The sequence below is a fragment of the Sus scrofa genome, chromosome 6, assembly GCF_054392235.1.
Source record: "Sus scrofa isolate SSC_HxYL_T2T_F1_AM1 chromosome 6, Sscrofa_HxYL_maternal_Yorkshire_Landrace_v2.0, whole genome shotgun sequence".
NCBI classification, from domain to species: Eukaryota; Metazoa; Chordata; class Mammalia; order Artiodactyla; family Suidae; genus Sus; species Sus scrofa.
The window spans coordinates 78,317,307-78,340,708 of NC_139388.1; the positions used below are offsets into that span (position 1 = coordinate 78,317,307).

General features: G+C 45.7%; 1 protein-coding gene and 1 long non-coding RNA gene across 4 annotated transcripts in view; both read left to right on the plus strand.

Moving 5' to 3' along the window:
• The window catches only part of KAZN (kazrin, periplakin interacting protein), a 1,160,468-nt gene that overhangs the window by 550,912 nt on the left and 586,154 nt on the right, over window positions 1–23,402 (plus strand). The window lies entirely within an intron of this gene.
• On the plus strand, window positions 7,138–21,307 carry LOC146402567 (uncharacterized). Its single transcript, XR_014807151.1, has 3 exons — window positions 7,138–7,217; window positions 11,531–11,632; window positions 15,628–21,307. It is a non-coding gene; the product is annotated as an uncharacterized LOC146402567 (long non-coding RNA).

Consider the following 23,402-nt stretch of genomic DNA (forward strand, 5'->3'; position numbering starts at 1 on the left):
GCTCCCAGGAATGGGATCCAAATGGCAAAGAGACCAGGGTAAATTTGGGGTCCAGGAGTCCATGGAGTCCTGGAGAGCCACCTGGTGCCATATTTCATGTCTTTGGTAGCCTAACTCCAAGAACTCTCATGAAGAATGAAGAGGAGAGGGGATTTATTTTGGCCTTTGGGAGGGGAGAACTTTTCTCATCATTTCAAGTGGTTTACGTGCCATCGTGCAAGACCAGTTCTTCCACCTTGGCAGGCCCTGGCTGCATCACTGTAGATAGCAAGAGCTAGCTGAGAACACTGGGGTGCCTGGGGCACAGGAAGTAGGACTTCTATGATGTGGATTAGGGGATTTGGGGGATGCCAGGCTGGAGGAGAGATGGCTTCAGCACATGGAACAGCACATGCCTCAGGTGTGAGATGAGGGTGTGCCCAGACTAGTGTCCTGACCCTGACGTTCCTCTGTCTATATCAGGACTAGAGGTTGGCTGAGACCTTCTGTGCTAGCCATTGGTCTAGGTTAGTCCATCCATCATGTCCTGTATAAGGCACAGGTTTTCTCTGGGAACAAAGGTCTTTAGCTTCTGCCCCCTGCTCATTCTGACATTCAGTGTCCTCCATCATGGAGTGCTCAGTTGATCTTTCTGGAAAGTTCTTGCATTGCATACTGGGTCCACCTACTCTCCAGCCATGCAGAAGGCCCACCATACCCTGAACTTGCCCTCCCTCAAACCTTGACTCATAACCACCCACCTGTAGTACCTGTCCCTCCCATCTCTTTATGAATCTCTTAATCCCCCACTCATCACTCATGGTTTGGCTCGAAGGACTCAGTAAACCTCTTCCTCTACGATGCCCCTGAAGCACTTGGTATGGAGCTCTGGCACAGAGCAGGTCTGGCACAGAGCAGGCCTGGCACTTGGTATGGAGCACTTGGGAGTCCTAGGAAGGCAACAACCCCACCATTCCTAACACCACCCCTACATGTGACTGAACCTCAGCCAGTGTTTGCGGCATTCAGTTCAATTCCATTAACTAGCTAGGCCAGATCCCTTGAGCCCTTACCCTTTCTCAGACCTCAGGGATCAGGTTCCTGGTTCTTAATTGTCTACAGCACGCTGTTCCAGGTGCCCTGACTCTCATGCTGGCCCCAGGCCTGCAGAGCTGCTTGATAGCTGTAGGGGGTGCCATCAAGGTCCCTCCATGCCCCTTAAGCATTCACCATTCTAGCAGTTGCTGAAGATCAAATTGAATACCTGGGGGCTCTCCCTGGGCCCACACATGGGACAGTCTAGAGGCGACAGCCAATGGCAAATACAAAGAGTAGATGAAATACACCAGCCTCCTTGACAGAGTGGAGGGAAAGCTCAGAGATGTGACCCCACCATCTCTCAGTTTCCCAGTGGACTGATCCCCAGTGGCCTCCTCTGATGTCCTGCTCCTCAGTAGATCAGCTGCTGGCTCTCTCTGCTGCTGTGTCTCTTTCCCACCTCCACCATGGCTTCCCAGGGCCCTTTTGTACCCAGAACCTGGTCTTCAAGGCTTCAAGCCCAAGGCAGCTGTTCAGAGCCCAGCCTGAACCTTTGATCTTCAGAAGACTCTTTAACCCTCAGCTACTTCGTCTTAGGAGGAAGGTGCTGCAGGACCTAACAGTGATGGTGGCTCTGCCTGGAGCATCACTGCCTGCAGCCCCTGAGTCATGTCCTTAACACAAATGATCTCATCTCATGTGGGTCAAATACTATTGTGATCTCCACTGTACAAATGAGAAACTGACGCACACATGGGCACGAAATCAGATGGCCTATCAGAGCTGCCCAGGTAGTAAGTAGTAGAGGCAGGATTAAATCAGATGGTGAGGCTGAGGATAATGGTGCTGATGGTAGCAACTAGCATTTATTCGGGGCTTCCTTTGTGTCTGGCCCTTGGATACATGTGCTTGTTTAAATCTTAAAACAATCCTAAGAGGAAGAAGGTACTATTATTATTAAGCCCATTTCACAGAGAGGAAAATGGAAGCCCTGTGGTTGGGGGGAACAGGATTTAACTCAGGTCTGTATGCTTCCAGAGTCTGCTTCTCAGCCAAGATGCTCTGTATGGACACCACTACTACACCCAGCTGTTTTTACTTTGATTTTATTCTCATTACCTTCAGTCCTATTTCCCTACCTGACACTTTACCTTCTCTCACCAACTACCCTGGATCAAGACCTCTTGTCCTCCAGGGGAATTTGGTAAAAAGCATGTTGCACTCTCCTCCTCCGTGAAGCTGGTTCTAAAAACACTCAGGTCCCCTTGATATGCCCCAGTTCGAGCCTGCATGGAAATGCAGTGAGTCAGAGAGCCATGTGTCTCTTCTAGATAAAACCATGTCAGCTTATGATCTGAGAATCACTCCCCCATTGCTCTCAGGCATCCTGACTCCCACTCAGCCCACAGCCTGCAGCCAGGAACTGGAGCTCGCTCCCAGTCTATTCCTTTTCTTTAACCCCTAAGAAGGGCATATACACAGTGATGAGGATTATTTTCAGAACAAAGCCCATGAAATGTGCATGTTTAAGGGCCTCAGCTTCCCTTCAAGGTCCTTGCTAAGGCAGGGGAGTAATTTTCAACAATCATGAGAAACGATGCTTTGTGCTGGACAAAGAGAATAAGACAGGGAGACCTGCCTCTTTGTTCTTTCTCTTCCTCACCTCACCCCTGGCCATCAGAAACAGGGCATTATAAAAATAACGGTCCAATTTTTCCAACATGATCGATTTGCTGTAGCTTTTTTTTAAAAAAGAGGGAAAAGGAGGAGGCCCCCGCGAAGCCACCTCTCTTCTCCCCCTGCCCTGCCTCCACCTGTCAGGGTCTATGTGAGAGTGAAGGCATCTGCCATGAGTTAGGAGCCCTGCAGACCCCCTCCCTGCCCCCCACAGCTGGGCATGAGAGTCTGGGCACTTCTCCCGCTGACACTTGTACGCGGGCAGCAGTCACTGAGCCAGGTTTCAAAGAGAACCTTGATACCTCCCCCCTGTATATTCCTAGCCTGGCTATTTAAAAGAAGCCAAAGAGGGCAGTGTTTGAAGTGACAGCAAGAGAGAAGATGAGGACGAGGGAGGAGGTGGAGATGGAGGAGGAGCTGCTGTCATCTCCAGAAATGGGATGACGTGTTGCCACTTTCCCGAGTCCTCTGAAGGGTGGTAGCATGACTGGTGACTCAGGCTCTTCTGAAAGCAACAAGTTAGCTCTTATCCCAGATTTTCCTCCCTTTTCGCTGCTCTTTTCACCCCTTCCCACCCCCCACTAAACTCTGCGAGAAGCTGAAAGTCCTTATTTCCCTGAGACTGAGGAAAACTGGAGAAACCCAGGGCACGCTGCTTCCCTGTCTGCATTGGTCCCTTTGTGGATGCTTTGTTACAGTCCTGTGGGCTTGCTCTCATGGTCACTTACTCAACACAGATATTTATTGAGTGCCAACCACATGCTGGGCACTGTTTCCTGTGCTGGAGACACGTCAGTGGGCAAAACTGGGCTCAACAAAAATCCGTACCTTCAAGGGGATGACTTTTGAGTTATGGCAGACAATCAATAAAGAAAGAAAGACGTATGGTAGGTCAGATGGAGATAAGTCCTGCAGGGAAAGATAAAGAGAAGAAGGGGACAGGGAGTGAGGGGTGGTCAGGAAAGATGTTTGAGGAGGTGAGGTAGCCGTGGGCATTCTAGCTAGTGGAAACAGCGGGGGCAGAGTCCCGGGGCAGAGGAAAGTGGTGTCTTTGAGGGGCTGCAAGGAGGCCAGGGTGTGGCTGGTGCACGATGAGCGCACTTGGAACACATTAGGAGGTCAGAGGAGAGAAGTGAGGGTCCTGGGGGGGCACTGGTCATGTAGAGCTTTGCCGGCCATTGTAAGGATGGAAGTGTTCACTCTGAGATAGCCTCCTAACCTTGTGAAATGAAAGAGAAATTTTATCAAGAGTCAGAATGGGTTTGTGAAGTGCTTGCGATAAACCTTCCATATTTCCCCCATGGCTGGTGGAATAAAGGAGAAGGTTCTTCACAAGGTGAAGACTCACTCCAGAGCCTGCTGATCCCCCACATAAGCGCTTAGTGCTGGCACATCCTCCACTCTCTTCTAATGGGCCTTCTGTTTTCACTCCCTTGGGCAACTCAGCCAATCTTGGGTCTTCATTGTCATTTACATTCTGAAATGTATATACTTAGTTCACACCCTTCTCCTGAAACCCAGACTCATCTATCCAACTGCCTGCTCAATGTCTCCATTTGGATGTTTAGCAGAAATGACCTCAAAGTATCCAACAGTAAACTCCTGATTTCCCCTTTCCTTCCACATCCAAGCCTGCTGTACCCACAGCCTTCCCCAAGTCAGAAAGTGGCATCCTCCTCCTGCTGGCTATGCAGGTCTTGGAATCATCCTTGACCCCTCTCTCTTTTTTTTTCCCAATGCCTCATTTCTAATCTGTCAGCAAGTTGAGACTCTGACCACTTCACACCACCCCTCTGCCGCTGCCTTGACTTAAGCCACCATCCTTCATTCCACACGAGTCTCCTGTTGTGGCTGGGAGCTCCCTGTGTTTACCCACCTAGACGCTATCTTCAACGTAGAAGCCAAAATGCCACTTCTCCGTTCAAACCCAACATGTCTCCCCATTTCACTCAGAGTAAATGTTGACATCTGCAACTGTTCTGTCCATGCAGAACTTTCTGCGGTGATGGGACTATTCTTTATCTGTAATGTCCAGTATGGTAGCCACTGGCTGCATGTAGCTATTGAACACTTGAAAAAGTTCCTACTGAGACTGAGGAACTTCAATTTACTATTTATTTCATTTTAGTTTATTTAAATTTAAAAAGTCACCTATGCCCAATGGCTACCATGTTGTACAGGACAAGCCTATGAGGTCCAAATGAGTTGGCCCCTTCTTAACTCCTTGACCTCTTCCTCTGTCCCTGCTCCCTACATCCATCCTATCCCAGCTTCCCTGACCTCTTACTGTCTGTTCCTCAAAAATGACGGGCTTGGTCCTACTCGAGGCTCTGTCCCTTCTGCCTGGAGCATCCTTCCTGGCTGTCTGCATGGCTAGTACCCTGCCTCCTTCAGTTCATGCATTTGCACTGCAGCACCCCTTACCAACTTCTGCTCCTTCCCTACTTTTTCTTTTTAACAATACTTCTCACCTTCTAACAGGTTACAAAGTAACAGAGGTAACAGAGACCAGCTTATTAGGTCTTTTGTTTTGTGACTGTTCCCTAGAATGCCAGCTCCACCAGGATGGAGATCTTTCTCTTTCTACTTCACTGCTGGGTCCCCAGCACTTTAAAGAGCACTGGCACACAGAAGGTGCTCAATAAACATCTGTAGAAAGAACTGGGGAGTTCCCACTGTGGCTCATCAGTAACGAACCCGACTAGTACCCATGAGGACTCAGGTTTGATCCCTGACTCCACTCAGGGATTAAGTGGAGCCTGCATTGCCATGAGCTGCAGTGTAGGTCGCAGATGCAGCTCAGATCCCAAGTTGCTGTGGCCGTGGTACAGGCTGGCAGCTGTGGCGCCAATTAGACCCCTAGCCCAGGAGCTTCCATGTGCCCTGGGTGTGTCCCTTAAAAGGAAAAGAAAAAATGAAAGAACTAAATCAGTGAAGTCTGGCCCACTCCCTGCTGGGCCCCAGTCCCTGCTGTGTGTGCTCATGTTTGCCTCTTCCCCCTAGAATTCCACCTCCCACCCCTCCAGCCACAATCATTCCTCATCCATCCAAGTGTCAAAGGCAGTCTGCTCTTTGCCAAGCATGGTGTTGGTGCTCTGGATATAGCAGTGAGCAGGGCAGGCAAGGGAGTGGGCATTTGCTTCAGAAGATAAGACACTGAACAGACAAATAGAAAAAAATGTATCTGGTAAATCCTAGGAGGAGACAAGTAAGTGCAGTAATGGAGAAAAATGAAAGTGGTCCAGGGGGCGAATCCAGAGAATGAGTTCAGGGAAGGTGTGAAAAAGGGAGAAAAGGATCTGGCTAAATGGAAGCCAGGGAGTGTTACCACGAAGGAGGAAAAGAATGGAATCAGCAAATTTGAGGTCCCTGTGGGGAGAAGAAGTGTGTGTGTGTGTGTGTGTGTGTGTGTGTGTGTGTGTGTGTATAACATTTAAAAAAAAAAAAAGAATTTCAGGATGGCTATAGCAGAGTATTAAACCCAGCTTGGGGGCGGTCCTGGGGTGGGGGGGCGGTCCTGGGGTGGGGGTGCAGCTGGGAGTCCACACTGGTTGCACATCCATGGAGCTGGCCCTGGCCACCATTGGTGTTCTGTGAATTCTTGGGCCCCATAAAGGAAGGGGCCCCGGGTACCATAAAAGCCATTGAGGCAAACGAGGTTCTTGAGTGCAAGTATCCACCTTCCTTTTTCCTGCTGTTGGCTCACCAAACCACCCCAACCCCAGCCCTCAGATGCCTGGCATCCACCTTATATGGACAGAGTAAATAGCCCATTGGGTGGTCATGGTCTGTTTGCCTCTCTGTGCCCAGATGGGTTGAGAGTACCTGGAGGACAAGGACCAGGACTTTGTGTCCCCAGGGACATAAACACGCTCTGGAACATTTTTAGCACTTAATTAATATTTGTTTAAATGACTGGAGAAAAATTAATAAACTAAGTCCAGATGGCCATGTTGGCTTCTTGGGGCCCATGATAGGATTTTTCAAACTACCTTCTGATTTATCTTTCATGAGTACACGAATAAGTATTTTTAAAAAATAAAAACTAAAGTCATGTTGAACTCCTCTTCACATCTTCTGGAACCTTATTTTCCAACATTTGGTTCTGGAAGAGGCAGCATCAGCTCCAATTGGAAACTCACTAGAAATGTACATTTGTAAATTCTCAGGCCCCACCCCAAACCTACTTAATCAGAAACTCAGGAGTTGAGGCCCATGGATATGTGTTTCCACAAGCCCCCTAGGGGATTCTGACACCCCTGGTCTGAGAGCACCAGTGTTCTAAGGAGGACAGTTTGGAAAAGCAGTGACTTCACGGAATGCTCTTCCAGATGCATGTGGATTTTAACACAAATTAATTGTTTGCAGCTGCAGCCTTCGGTGTCTTAAAGGATTCAATTTTGTGGTAGGATTTTAGAGGAGGAGCCAAAATCCTATAAGGCTGACTCTTGATACAGGCATTTATTCCACTAAGGAAGTAGGACATTTGGATGAGGAGAAGAGAGTGAAGGTGAACATGCATAGTAAGTGTTTTTTAAAGTGCTGTTTGTTGATGTAGAGCTAGAAGGTAAGTTCAGTGGGTAAGTGTTTATGGAAAAGGGACCCCTGGACCAGGAGCCAGCAGATCTACAAGATATGTGACCATTCACAAGTTAATTAAACTCTCTGAACCTTAATTTTTTCACCTAAAAAAAAAAAAAGCCCATCATACTTAGGTCTTCCATATGTGGTTGGGCAGGTTGTTCCCTGCACAAGAGGATCAAGCTGAGGGGCCAGTGGGAGCTGGTATCCTGCTGAGCCAGGCTTTGCTTTACACTGTACCCACCCCCCAGCCCCCAAGGAAGGGGCATCTCTGTCTAATTCACTCCAAGGCACCCTATAGACCAGCTGAGGCTCTGATAATACGTGTTTCTGCCTACCTGCTCTCATTGTGAGGATCAAAAGAGATAATGAGTGAGAAAGCAATTCCAAAACTATGAAGTGTTAGATAAATAAAAGATAAGACTTTTATTTTTTACTTTATTGTCGCAACGGTATGCTTATATTTTGACCATTCCACCCAGCCAGCTGACCAAATAACTAGTAGGCTAATTGAATGCAAATCACTACCCATCTATCAAAACTCTCCCTGGGACAGTTGAGAAACCAGCAAGACTTGTTAGTCTCAGGAAGATGCTTACTCCATCCTGCAGGTGCTGCCACTTTATGAGAAAATCCCAAAGCACTGGTCCTCTACTGGTCTGTAAAATGTTGTAGCTAAACCCCCTCCCCCATTAGTGTCAGTACTTAGTGGCAGACCCTCGGGGACTCAGCTTGTTGGGGCTGAGCTACCTGGTGGAAGTTTCATCGCCCGAGGACCCAGAGGCTCTTCAATCAGGTGGTGGACCCTTGGGGGGAGCCAGGCCTGGACTTCTGTTTGGGGTGTGCTTGAGCGGAAGGAGGATCCTTTGTGATATCTGCATTGGGAACCCTAACTTCCTTGTCAGGTTACTACAGATGCTCTGTTGAGCTGATTCCACAAATATCAGTACCTAAAATCGAGCACCAAAAGAACTTTTTATGAAAGCAAGAGGGGTCTTACTCATTGCCACCTTGTGGCAGCCCAGGCGCGAGCTGACATCTGCTTTCCAGGCACTTGGGACGTAGGCAGAATTTCCCTTCCTTGGGAATGCCTCCTGTGTTTTATATTCCCAAGTCTCCCTTTCGAGGGACTGAAGAGCCGTTAACCAGCGTCATTGAGATAGCTGGACAATCAGGGTAAACTCTGCCATCAACCAGCTCTCTCTCCGCTCCCCACCTCTCTTCCCCCCTCCCCCGCCCCGACCCAAACCCCTCAAATCGGATAACCTTTAAGATTACCTGCAACCCTGAAATCTTTTGGTTTTCCCAAAGATGATCTGGGCTTCCCAGGTAATATATTAAGATAGGTTTTATTTTGTATGGTTTAGTTCAGCAAATCAAAACCACATCTCTCGCCCCTCCTAATCGGGCCCCAGTATTCTGCAAGAACAGCTCCCCAAGGGATTTCTGCACAGTGAGATAAAGTAGCAGGCTGCCAGAGGGCCACCAGATCTTCAAACGCTGCCTAATTAAGTTCCAGCCAGCAGGCGACTTCTGCAGGCCAGGGGGCTCTCAGAAGATAAGACACAAGACACATCCAGAGATGAAGGGCGGAGCTTTGCAAATATGATGACACAAATCAGGAGCTGCCCATCCCATCTGCAGATAGAAATCATTCTAACGGGGTCCTGACATCCTCCGAAAGAGCAAGGGAGAGTTGCCATTGGCCAGGAGGCAGCTGGCCCTTCAGCCACCCTCCGGGGCTCTGATGGAGTGCGATGATGGTATTAACTGGGATGGGAAGATAAGGGGAGATGTCATTAATGGAGACGAGCAGTGCTTCTCAATTCCAGCAGCAAATCCCCAGTGACTTACTCTTTCTGAGCTTCCCACTGGGATGTGGAAGCCCGGGGTCGGGGTGGGGGGTGGGGATGCTGTGTGTAATTCTGTGACCTATGTATTTTGCTCCCTTTGTTGGAATTCTAATTACACTTTGTGGTCTTCCCGTTGCCAAAATGGTGTGTTTCTCTTGTTAATTGTACAGCAGACTGGCTCCCCTTTCCTTCCCTGCACTTTGAATATAAGAGTTCCCAGGCTTCAATTGTCCTTTGAATTTCAAAAAAAAAAAAAAAAGAATTTTAATGAGCGCATCCCCTGCCCAAGAAATCATAAGATTTTGCTGAACTTAGAGATGGGTAAGTTGAAAGTTGTCAAACTGAAGGAATCTGGTCACCTCAATTTCTTTACTAACTGCAGACTATAATTCTTTCCTTTTTTTCTTTTTGAATCTACTGAGACCTTAAGAGCAGAGTTTATTGACAGATTTTACAGTATGTGGTACAAAGAGGAACGCTGAAACTTTGAGTTGCAAAAGTTTTCAGTGAAAACCTTTACAGAATATACACCTTTTAAGGAAAAGGATGTCAAAATTTATGGGAGCACCCTATAGTTTCTTTGGGGTCACCTGCCCTCCTCCTCTCCCATCTCCAAAAGAATTAAATTCATGATTTTAATTAAAATAAATTAAAATTGATTTTAGAGAATTTCCCAGCTAGCTTTAAGATAATTGTCAAGGGAGGGAATTTTCCTTCCTCAAATCCTCAAGTGTTCTAAAGGCATTGAAGCTTCCAGTTACAGGGTATCCTGTGCTTACTTTGGCTACATCCATTCCAATACTTAATTTAATTCTTCAAATGTCTGTGCTGATGTTTGAATTCTGAGCAGGCACAGACATTTAGAATCTTTGTCTTTTTGTTACAACTTATTCTGCACCTGCGGAACGTACACCCTGTGCTTCATTTTCTTCTGTTTTTTTCTCACTTTTCATTTTCGCCTGCCGTGTTTGCAGACCACAGTTTGTCATTGTAAAACCTAGATTCTGGCTCAGAACTTCCGCTCCCCTCCTTGGCTGTGTGTGACCCTCTCCTTCTTGGATCAGGCACTATCCTAAATACTCTAGATACATCGTCCTCTTCACATCTCACAGTGCCACTGCAGGGTCCGCTGGGTTTGCATTTTGAAGCTGAAAAAAAAAAAAAAAGAAAAAAAGAGGTAAAAAGAAGTTAACGAACTTGCCCAAGGTCACCCAGTTAGGAACTAGAGGAGGAGATAGTAGAACCCATCTTGGTCACCATTACAGTATAATGTAAAATCCAGCACAGAGGTACGGCCAGGTGTGGCTGGATAACAAAAGAACAGAGGCCCTTGATGCGGAGCCATGGAAGGTGAATAAGTGTGATACCCACTCAGAAGCTTGTCTGCAGGGCAAACGGTGATGAGAGCTTTCTCAGCAGCCCCAGGTGGCACTGACTGAGTAAGAACCACGTGCTGAGGTCTGGGCTGAGCGCTATGGGCACGGCCCCCCTGCAGTATAACACTCCAGCAATACAACAGCCTATCTTACATGAGAGGACATTGAGGCCCAAGGAGGGTAGGTCATTAGCTCAAGGTTATACCATTGAAAAGTGGCAGAACAGGGACATGGACCCAGATCGATCTCTCTCTCTCTCTCTCTCTCTCTCTCTCTCTCTCTCTCTCAAAGGCCAGAGTATAAGGCACCGGACTGTGCCACCCCCACACCCATGGGATCAGGAGGTGGCACAGGCCAGGGGGAGTGTGGGACGCAGTGGTCCGAAGGGACATGTTCTGCTCTGTCCTATGTCTGTGTCAACCCGGAGAGACCTGGAATGCAGCCTCTGTCGCCGAGATGCACCTGCAATGTATACGTGGTCATTCGATCTCTTTGCTGGCAGCCCCTTGCATCTCAGCCTTATCCACATCATCCCCTTTTCTGGAGTTGTTGCATCTTTGCCTAGAGATGAAGGAAGCTTACAGAATAGAATACCTGTCTATAGGAATCTTTCACCATCTCCCTCAGATACTGAGACAATGTTCTCATACTGGCCTTTAGCTTGGAGGTTCTAATTGGAGAGGAGATAGGAGGAGTCCATGCTGTCCTCAGCTGCAAGGATAGGGATATTGTCCTAAATGCAACTCTGTGCAAAATCAGGCGTGTATGTACACACAGGTATGTTCTGGAGGTTAGAGTAGTGTGTTCTTCAAGGGGCAGAGAACCAGCAAAATGAGAATTTCCTTCGGGGTTGTTTGGAGAATTTCACGTGGGATAAGGGCTGAATTTTGAATAATCTGGTCTTCAACCATAATTACCTAGACCAAGGGATATTTGCAAGATCCGGGACCGTGCAGGCTGCAGTTTTTGAGCATCGGGCTGCTACCAAGAGATGATTCCTCCTTGACCTCTCCTCTGTTATTTCAGATGCACTTGGAGAATGTGTAAGTGACTTTAATGAGCCCCCTCTGACTCTGAGTTTGAGAAGAAAAATGATGGCATACATTCCCAGCTTCAAGTGAAATTGCGGTGAGGAGAATTTTGCCCAGCTTAACTCTTAATGGCCTCTCTGGGGAGAAGTTTACTGTTTTGTGCCTGGCTCCAATTTGGTGCTCCAGTTTGCTCTTCCTGGGCAAGTACTCTCGTGCAAATCTGAGACACAGCGTGCTCCGGGAGATGCCGGGACAGCAGCGCACCCCACCTGCAGCTTCCCTCTGTTTGTCATCCATCCACACCTCGCCGATCCTTTCCTGGCCAGTCTCCATCCCTCTTGCTTCACACTTCATTTCTGTTTTCCCCAGTCTCTGACTGATTTGAGGAATGGGATGTGGTGCCATGATAAACTAGCACAGGGCACTTGACTTAACCGAGCAGCCACGTGGCAGTGCCATTGTGAGGATGCGTAGGAGGCAGAAGAAACAGTCTCCACCAACACTTTTTTAAAGTCATACGCACTCCAGGAATAACGTGCAGGGCAAACGGGTAGGCTGTTTGGATTTGCAAAGGAGAGACGGGGAAGAGGGAGTTGACTGCTTGGAGGACACCCAATTACTATCCAAAACTCATTTCCGGCCCACTCCCCAAGAAGCTTAGGCTTTGAAACAGAGTCAGATACCCATTATTCATCACATATGTTGGGTGGAAATCATACTGTGACCTCTAAAAGGCAATCAGCACAAATTTATACTTACACTGCTTATCGGAGCCCAGCCCAGGACTGACTTTCTGTGGGAGCATATGGTTACAAATAACTGAAACAAGCTGAAAGCAAAGGCACCATTTTGGGAAGGTGTCAAGGCCCACAGAACTGGTAGGAAGCCAGAGGACCAGGACTAGAACAGAGCAAGAGCCAAGGCAGCAATGAGAATCAGGTAGCAGGAAGCCCAGCCCTGGACTCACAGCAGAACAGGCTGATGGGCATGTCACCATTGTGATAAGTGGTCACTAGTTAGACCCTCCATCCTCAAAAGGGAGCATCTGATTGGAGGAGCTGAGTCACATGCTCACTTCTGGCTATACTGAGACACCAAGAAGGAGGATCTGGCCTCTTCAGCTTCCCTAGTGCAAGGCCATTGTCTGTAATTATCTTCTCTCTGAAGTCATGCACAATGGGGAGCTGGTAATTCCCCAAAGGGAAACTGAAGTGCTTCAGAGTTTGCTGGAAAGCCCACACACACACAAAATAAAGCAAAGTATAAGAAAATAAACTCCCTGTACACAAGGAGCTGAAGAGACACAGCATCAAGCACAAGACGATTAAGAAATAAGGCAGTGCCATATATTACAGCATCTCCTACCCATATGATAAACTGCTGCATTGGGCAAAACAGACACTTCCCCAGTGAGAGCTTCTTCAAAGACAGAAGTGTTTGGAGAAAGGAGATGCTGAAGTGGGCTGATGTTTCAGGACGGTTTCCCCAGGATGCCAAATTGATGTAGGTCTTGAAAGATGAATGGAGGACAGAGAGTAGGAAGTAGACAGATGAGGAAATTCTAAGAGTGGGGAGAAGGGAAAAAGCATGGATGAATGCACCAGAATTCTAATCATTTCTCCTGAGATCATACTGTAGAGCCAGCCTGTCCTGGTTCTGAATCTTTATCTACCACCATGAGACTGAACAATCTGCTTAACATTTTGGGTCATGTATTATCTAAAGAATGGGGCACAAAATTTCTACCTCACAGGCTAGGATTAGGTATGAAAAGTGCCAGGTGTAGGACTTGACCCATATAGTAATGAACTGGCCAACATCCATTCCCTTTTTCTCTCTCTCTAATTCTTCCCTTTTTACATTAAATCGTATAGGCTGGTGGGTAAGAGAGATTTGATACTCACCATTCAGTAAATAAAACCAGGCAGATCCACTTTTAATAATGATAGAAATCTCTGTATATGTAATACGGGGCTCTGCTCCAAGGAGATGTGGAAACAGTCAGCCCTCATCCCGATCACTGCCCTGTCTACTGGGCAACCTTAAAAAGCATGTCCTGTGGCGCACGCCCTCTGAGCTTTATTTGAAGAGACTTTCCTGGGTCTTTGGAAAGCACTGGCATCTGATTATTCAGAGGATCACTATAGAGTGACTTCCATTTTTTAATGAAAATTTTGTCTGGCTTTTCCCCAAAAGAATTTATCTATCAAAGCATAGTGAATTTAGGTACCGAGGGGAGGCAAAAGGTAGTTCCAGGATGCAGTCCCAATAGACCTTCAGACTGATCATCAGATCCTCCAGGTATAGGAAGTAGCCTTTGGTGGAAGCAGGACCTTCAGTGGTGGACACGGTGGAGGCAGTATGCTGACAGCCCAACATAATGGTCTCACCCCTGAGTTCTTCTCTACTCATATGTGTACTCGGGTTAAGTTATCCTTAACTGCATTTTATCTGGGGCATTATATGTTACAGTGAGGATCAAGTATCAAGGGACTCCCAAGAGTATTGGGAAATGGGAAAGAGCCATCTCAAGGTATATCGTTAGGAGTTCCCATCATGGCTCAGTGGACATGAATCTGACTAGTATCCATGAGGACACAGGTTTGATCCCTGGCCTCGCTCAGTGGGTTAAGGACCCAGGGTTGCCATGAGCTGTAGTGTACGCCACAGATGTGGCTCGGTTCTGGGGTTGCTGTGACGGTGGTGTAGGCCAGGGGCTACAGCTCCAATTCGACCCCTAGCCTGGGAACCTCCATATGCAGCAGGGGTAGCCCTAAAAAAAAAAAAAAATCAAGGTATATTGCTACATTTATAGATTTAAGTAAATGCCTACAAGGACTAGGCCAGAGTAGGTAATGAGTAAAACAGACCAGAAAATAATGTTTACAATTCCTGTTCTTCTTAAAATACGTGCCTTTTTTAGTCTGCATTTAATTTTCCCATTTTGATAGTACCGTGGGTAGAGGGAAACATTACTCTATTATACGAGATTTTTTAAAGTACTTCTTAGCCATAGTGTAAGAGTAATAATTGAGGATGTAAATTTTCATTTATTGCTTAATTAAAAATAATAACATCAACAATAGCCACATCATACAGGCCAGGCCAAATTCAGTCTTTTTTTTTTTTTTTTTTTTTTTGTCTTTTTGCCTTTTCTAAGGCCGCTCCCATGGCATATGGAGGTTCCCAGGCCGGGGGGCCAATTGGAGCTGTAGCTGCCAGCCTACACCAGAGCCTCAGCAATGCAGGATCCGAGCCGTGACTGCAACCTAAAGCACAGCTCATGGCAACGCCAGTGAGCAAGGCCACTGAGCAAGGCCAGGGATTGAACCCGCAACCTCATGGTTCCTAGTTGGATTCGTCAACCACTGAGCCACAACGGGAACTCTCAGTCTTTTTTTAAAAAAAATAAAGTGGGGGGGGGATGCTAGTTTAAGACATCTGGTCTACTGTGGATGTAAAGCTTGCCCCACCATGTACGCTCTACATTCAAAAATCTATCATAAGCCCAAACCAAGAATATAAATGGAGGTAAAAAAAATATACATAACACTTTTAATGTAGCTTCTTCTCTAACCATATTCAACAAAGACATAAAAGGACCTTGCAACAAGGAACTTTTATAGCATGCCTTTTTTTTAGGACAGCAGTACAGTGAGGTTCTGGCACATTTCACAGGCGATGAACCCTTTCCTTCAACTGAACAATAGGATGGCATAAGCCAATATAAGAAATTCTCCATGGAGCTTTACAGAATTGAGATATTTTGGATTAATTTTCTATTTGTGCAGTAGGAACTTAAGGAGGAGAGGAGTAACTTTTCCCAGGGATAAAAGTAGAGAGTTTTCTTTTGTTGTTATTATTTTGCTTAGGGTTTTTTTTTTTTTTTTTTTTTTTTGAATTTTTTAATCCATTGTTGAAACACAGGGGACTTAAAATAAAAAACAAGAATCTGGCAAAATATCATACTTACCTAAATCTTACATCATTTCATGTTTATTTATTAGCAAGTATATGTCTGTTCCGTTGCCATAAAAATACCAAGTTCCGGCTATGTGCTGAGAGTACCCTGTCTGTTTGTTTCTGATTTAGAAATGTTTCTCTTCCCCACTGGAATCCAGTAAACTTCCTGAGGACAAAGATGTCATGTCTCATACCGAATTCCCAGATCACCTGGAATGTCTCCTCTGCATTAGGATCACATGTATAATATCTGCCCCCTTGAGAGAGAATATTTATTCATCTCTGTATCCCAACCCACAGGCACTGCCTGGCCCATAATGGGAGCTCAGTAAATATTTGTCAACCAAACACAATAGCTGAATTCCACTGACTCTGGGACATTTGCCATTTTTTAGGATAGCAGTGATAACCACAAAAATGTTCACTGACAAGTAAATCACCTATTCAGTTGATACTATATTTCGTGGTAGAAGTGAGAGGGGTGTTGCCTCCTCTAAACTCTGGACGTGTTGGCTATCCTTGGTTAGAGAAAAAACCTAAGAGTTGTGTATGGGTTATCTACGGCCGAATAACAAATTTCCTCTAAACTGCAGCAACATCAAACAACAAGCACTGATTATCTCACAGTGTCTGGGGATCAGGAATGAAATAGCAGCTCAGATGGATGCTTCTGGCTCAGAGTCTCTGAGGTTGTGGTTAAGCTGTTGTCCGCCAAGGCTGCAGTCACCCAAACGTTTAACGGGCTGGAGGCAGGAGGCCTTGGTCCCTCACCTTGTGAGTCTCTCCAGAGATCAGCTCACAGCTTAGCTTAGTGGGGCTCCCCAGAGAGAGAGAGAGAGATCCAAGAGAAAAGTGAAAGTGTCTAAGACAGCAGCTAAAGTTTTTAGTAAACTGTTCTCAGAAATTACATAGCAGTATGGGAGAGAAGTATACTAGGGCAGGAGTAGCAGGAGGCTGGGATACTGGGGCCCTTGTGGGGGGCTGCATTTGTTAAATCGGGATATTTACTAATCAGTGTCGTTTTCAGAGAGGCTTAAGAACTCTTATGTTAGGAAACTATATAAAATTCTCCTTGCAGCTACTCCCCTGTCTGTGGCTCTTCCTCTTCTCTTTGCACAGGCTGAGAGTCAAATTGATTTCTCCATCGAGGAATTGGGGATATTAGCTTCTTTGACTGAATCTGAACAGTGCCCTGAAAGAAAAAACAATTCTGTAAGTGGACTTGGCCTGTTGCAGTTCCAGAAAAAGCATCAGGATGACAACCTCTGTGCTCCCAGCCTCACAGGGCTCACATACAGCTCTTATGTCTAATGGTGCTTTCCGAATGGAACTTGCCACATGAACTGGAGGGGTTCCTCAAAGCAGAGGAATTCTGCTGGACCAATTCCTCAAGGGTCTGGATTGTGTCCTCGTTATGCTTCTCTGGCTTAGAGCAGGTTTGGCTATAAATTGCAAAATAGTCATTTTCTGTAAAATCTCTGGAAACAGATTTTGTTGAAAAAGAAAGTCTGTTAGAGGGAGTGCCTAATGAATTACTATCTAATGAATAAGAGATCACGAGTCAGATACTATCTCAGCAGACAAAACCGCCCCCACCCCCAAATTATTTTGGTCCCGGCTCCCAAGGGCCGAGTTAAAAATGAGTATTCCCATGATTTCAAGGCAAACCATGGGTTTGAAATACCTTAAGTCAGTACGTATAAAAGATAATTATGCGCCAGCAGTTGCCCAAGCTTTCCTTGTCGCAGACCTCATCAGATTTCATGCCATTTATGCATTTGTATCAGTGTTTCCTCATTGCCTGTAGGATCCCTGAAGGCAGGAGTAGTCTCTCTTGTTTGCAGAAGGATCTCTCGTAACTGGTACAGGACCAGGCTCTTAGTGGGTCTTCAATGAATATTGTTGAATGAATGAATGAGGAAACAACCCCAGAAACACATCTGACTTAAAAGTGGACTCACCCTTTGAAAGGTCTTAACATTAGCCAACTGGAAAAATTCAAACTTGAAGAAGAGGGAAACCATGGCAACCCTTGTTTCCTTTTTGTTTTTCAAACTGGGTGGCCCATTACATGTTTCCTGCCTGGCAGCTTCGGTGATTGGGCTCCCCCAAGCTTTGGCCCATTTCCTTCGCTTCAATTCAGAAAGACACTACTGAGCCCTCTAGCTCCCTCTCCTGCTGGCAGGCTCGTTCGCATACTTTGCATTCCTCCCCACCCTGTTATCCCAGACCTTCTGCTGCCAGGGGAGTAAAGATTCAGGGAGCGAAAGACTGAGAGATTGAAAGAGATAAAGCAGGTGGACTTGTGTGTGCACACAGCTCTCCCAATGTTTTGCTCCTCCTTGTGCATCACTCCTTGAGCCAAAGCTCTCTGATGAATGGGAAGCAGACATCACGGTCCAGGAGGGGCAAAGGCAGCAGGCCTCTGCAATTTTTTTTCCCCCTAATCAGATTAACGTAAGGTAGGGGGAATTAAATCAAGGATGACACATCATTTTATCTCTTCTGCCAATTCCAGTCAATTGGTATTGGCTGCCTGGACTGCTGTGTCATGAGGGATTCTGAGGCTGGGTTCTAGCTCAGCAGAAAAGCATGACACGATCAATGAATAATATCTTCCATGGGCACAGGAAGGGTGAGTGGCAACTCTCAAGCCATTTATAAGCCACAGCAAGCGATGCTGGTCCTCCACCCTCTGAGCAATGGAAGAGCTAGAATATTCTGGCCTCCAAGGAAAAACAAAGGTCCTTGTTTATTGCAATATAAACACATATCTAAATAGCTTTGGGGAATAATTAAGCTGTGTTGTACAAATAGAAAGGGGGAAAGGCAAGATTTGAGCTGCTATCACCCATGTTCTAATGTCTTGGTTTTTTTTCTTTTCCTCTCTCTCTTGCCTTCATATGATCCCATGGAAACCAGAGCCACATGAGTAATTAATAATCAACAAGTGGAGTACATGTTAGGCAGGTGATGCATTTAGAAATAATATCAAATCAGTTTTCTCTTACCTGCCAGTTCAAATCAGTTGCTGGGAGCTGTTCTCAACCTCCTAAATTTTTGAGCCTAGAAAGTACATGGGTGCTTGAGTCCGGGGCTGAAAGCTGACACCTTTGTCTACGCATGTGTCTGCCACACTGACAGGGTGCAAGATCAGCAATAACCCATGAGACAACATCCAGCCGAGCATTTGGGGACACATAGTCCTCCTCTGACTTTTTGAACCAGCCCTCATGCTGATTCCCAGGCCCAGCCAACCCCACAGCACTGTCCCCAAGTATTTGGTGCTGTCTGGGGCCTCATTCATTCACGCAGGCAAGTGTGCTTACCCCAGCTGACAGGCCCCACATGTAGCCTGGCAGCAGCCAGAAGACCCAGTGTGGCAGGGGGGATCCAACTTTGGGGCTGTTTACTCCCTGGGGATATGTGCTTCTTTTTCTCTAATTCTTCTCACCCTTCAGAGGGTGCCAGCACCAACTAACACCTTGAATGAGGTCCCAAGGCCATGTACTATGAGCCCAGGCTCTGACCTCCAGATAGCCTATCAGCATTTCCTGCAGGCCTGAAATGCCCCTCTCCTCCTCTCTGACATTCCTTTCCCTAATTTCCTTTAAATTCCTGTCCAGGAGAGCCCTCCATGCCACACACCAAGCGTAAGGCCTCCGGTAGCTGAGGAAGATGTTGAGTCCCTGCTTCACCAAAACCCCCCAGTGAGAACTCAGAAATTGAGCCCCCTTAGGAAAACAGATACACACTTTGATGTGGCATTTTACAGTTCAAGAGCATTTTGGCAAATCTGATCTCATCATTAATGTGATCTCCTTAAGGCACAAAACACTTTTGAGATGGATAGTTTGTGGGCTAAGTCTCAGAAAAAGTAAAATGACTTACCCAAGGCCATGGAGCAAGTCAGTACCAGTGCTAGGGCTCCAACCCAGCCTATGCAGAATCCACACTTGTTCTTCTCCCATAATGAGACGGTTTGGCCTCACTTTCCATCTGCAGCTACAGTGGCTGTAAAAATGGGTCCTAGGGCAGGTGAGCAGGTGTTTGTATCTTAGGAAGTTGTCACTACTTAGCCCCAGAGAGACCTAATTCCTTTACTGGATCTAGAATCCAGCAACAGAGAAATTACTCTCTCCTAGCTGTCATCCCTTTGTTTCCAGGTTGAGATAGTCCTGAGAAGACATTCAGGTAATTCTAATTTAATTGAAATTAATGTGACCCCTCTTTTGTACTGAGGCATCAGGACACGACTGAAGTTCACACAAGCAGAGAAGGATGCTGACTGGGGATGGAGGGCAGGAATGACCTTGTCCATCCAGTCATACCCAGAATCATGCAAGTTCCACGTGAAGCCAGGAAGGGGCTAAAATAAAGCAAGTCAAGAAAACAGAAATTGAAAATTTTCCTAGGAGGGATCTGTCTGACCCTTTGATTATCAGCCTGAGGTGCCCTCTCAAAGAAAGCAAGAGGAAACTTCTGGCTTTGAATGCTTCTGTTCTTCCACAGTTCTGCCCAGGGCTAAACTGCGATGTATTTCTTATCTTTGCAAGGGGGAGAATTAAACTGCATTGGTTTCCCTTCTTTTTTCCTCAAACTCCTAACCATCAAGGCAAGGAGCTGGAGCCCTAGATTAATTCCAGACCACTCTGGGTCCAGGATGCTTGACTATTATGGGGCAGATTTTCTGCAATCTGTCTATTTGCCAATTGTTATTCCATTTGTATATTTCAAAGGTGATGGAGATCAACGTATTTATCAGCCCCACTGATATGAATCTCATTCTATCAAGACCTAGAACACTGTCCGAGGACCTCCATTCTACCCTTGATCCTAAATTCCTTTAATGCCACCTAAATCTACTGCATGAAGCTTCCTTGACCAACCCCTGTTTTACCTTTTTGAATCACTCTATTGGTAGTAGTTTGTTCCTATGAAGTACTTCTATAGCAGTTCCTGGCATATAGTAAGCACTCAATAAATGTTAGTGATTACTATTAGCAATATAGACCTTAAAATCAGTAGCATGTATTCCCCTTGAGCTTTTGATATATAGTACGACAATTTCTCAGCAGTGCTCTGGAATAATAGTAATTAAGTACTCTTGCTTCTGATCTCAACAGCAAGATAAAAATCTGGATATAGCCCCCATATCAGTCATCTTTCTATAGTAGAACCACAGGCAGCTCTACAATCTCTGAGATGCTGAAGAAGATTGCAAATAATGATTCTGCAAGGACCCCATTCCCTTTCCTCCTGGACATACAGCTAGACTACACATCCCAGTTCCTCTCGCAGTGAAGTGGGACCACATAACGGCATTTTGGCCAATGAGTTGTGAGCAGACCTTATGTGCATGGCTGTCCAGACCTAGCCTGTTTTTAAGAAACCCTTCAAGGCAACCCTCCATGTTTGAGCCTTCCCCATCCATGCGGCTGGCAATGAAATACCAAATGAAATACCAAAGTGACATTGGAGACATGAGAGGGAAGGAGCTTGGCCCCCTAGCTCTCTGTTTAAAGGGCCACAAAAAGCTATCCAACCTCCATGCCCACACTGAACTGTGGTGTGGGCAAGAGCCATTTTAAAAATTAAAATCGGGGATTCTTGGTTATAGCAGTGAATCTACCTTAGCTAATATAAATATCTTCAGTTACTGGAAGACAAATTAACTGAGCAAATTACAGAGGGTGCTACCCAACAAGTTCTGATGAACCAGAAATGAGTTTATAAAACCCTTATTATAAAAACCTTGTGGTACACAACAAATATTACTGGTAAGCACAAATAAATGAAACAGAAGTCTCACTTCTCTGAGTGAAATGCTGGTATGGACCCATGTCATCTTGCATTCCTAGGAACTGTGGGCTGTGGTTCTGCTAATTCTTGAAAGTGCCACATATCTGAGAATTCTCTGTCTGGACCAAGCACTGTGGAGCAGTGAAAAGAGCCCCAGACCATATGGTGAAGACTTGGGCTCCAGGCTTTTTTAGGATTTTGATGCATAGTGGAACTGCTGACATGACATGTCCCAGGTCTGGACGCCTGTTCCTGAGAGGGCTGAGTCAGATGGCACACTACAAGCTGGAGCGAAAGCGCAACCTGCAGGTGTGTGTCGCTTGACTTGCAAGGTAACATGATAATTTTGAAATTAGTTCCCAACAGTTAAAAATTAGGATTTTTGCATTAAAAAATCTGACAGCTCTTGAAAAAGGTGACAACACTAGGCTTGTGTTCCCTCAGGACAACAGTTAACTTTCCTCTCCAGACATTAAATATGCTCTCCAGCTTTGCATAAATCCGGCCCCTTCCCCCAGATCGTCCTTTCGTTTACATTACCTGCCTGGATGGATGGTCCTTGTTGGCACTTGAGCTTGACACCTAAGTGATTTCTAGTGGTCCCTCCTGTCTGGTCAGATGAACCAGTTCATATCACCTTGTTGCATAGTCTATTGCCCCAACACACAATGTCTTGAAACAATCACTCTTTCATGATATATTGTGATCACATGGGTCAGCAAGTCAACAGGGCTCGAATGGACCTGTCTTCTAGTTTGTATGCTATCGGCAGAGGCCCCTCACTGATATTCAGATGGTGGATGAGCTGATATGCAGAGTCCAAGATGGCTCCACTCAAACATCTAGTGCCTTGGCAGGGATGGCTGGAAGTCTAGGCTTTCCTGCCTCTGTCACCTGGAGCACGTCTCTGTGGTTCCTCCAGGACAGTGTGGAGTCAAGGTAGTAGGTTTCATACAGGGACTCGGGAATCCCAGAATGAGCATTCCTCGTGAAGAATGAGTTCTAAGAAGAAGCCATAAGGGCCCTTGAGACCTACTCTCAGAAATCCCACAATGTCACATGTGCCACCTTCTGTTGGCCAAGCACATCACAAGGCCAGCCTAGTCATGAGGATGGGAATTAAACTCAATAGGAAGAGTAGAAAAGAATTTACTGCATCTTTAATCTACATGTTTATTATTAAAATTCTGTTCTTCTTGAATTAAAAAATACTGATTTAGGCTAAATTTATGTCTTACAGTAATTCACTATGTTTCATGAACATGATGCCCCGAGCCCTGAAATAGAAAGATAGGTTTGTCTAGGAGATACTGTGCCCACTGTCCTTTTAGATGTGTCTCATTGCATATGCAATATCACAGAGAACACTTTAGAATCCAAGGAGTTGAACTTCAAGCTCGTAAAAGAAAAAAGAAAACGAGAGAAAAAATTATTGATTTATTCCAGTAAAAGTAACTACATAGGTGAAGATGAAAGACAATATAAATGTACTTTTGGTAATTCTTCTCTGCTTCTATCTGATTTTAAAAACAACTGCATAATGCATTAATATAAAATGGAGTCAATGCCTTATAGTGCATATAAGTATAATTTATACGATAAAAATAGCATGAAGGAGGAAGGAGGGAATTGGGCTTTTCTGAAGCCAAGTTTCTATATACTATCAAAAATAAATTAGCATGTATCTAAATTAGATTATTTCAGGTTAAGATGCTAATTGCAATCCCCAGGGCAACCACAAAGAAAAATAAAATATACCGTAAAAGAAAAAAATGCAGGAAATGGTAAATAGAAAATATCTATTTAACACAAAATAGTCATTAATAGAGAAACGGAAGAAAAAAAAGGCATGAGACATATAGAAAACACATAGCAAATGGGCAGATGTAAATCCTACCTTCTCAGTAATTACATTAAACATAAATGGATTGGGAGTTCCCGTTGTGGTGCAAAGGAAACAAATCCGACTAGACTAGTATCCATGAGGACTCGGGTTTTATCCCTAGCCCCACTCAGTGAGTCAAGGATCAGGTGTTGCCATGAGATGTGGTGTAGGTTACAGACATGGCTGGGATCCCGCATTGCTGTGGCTGTGGTGTAGG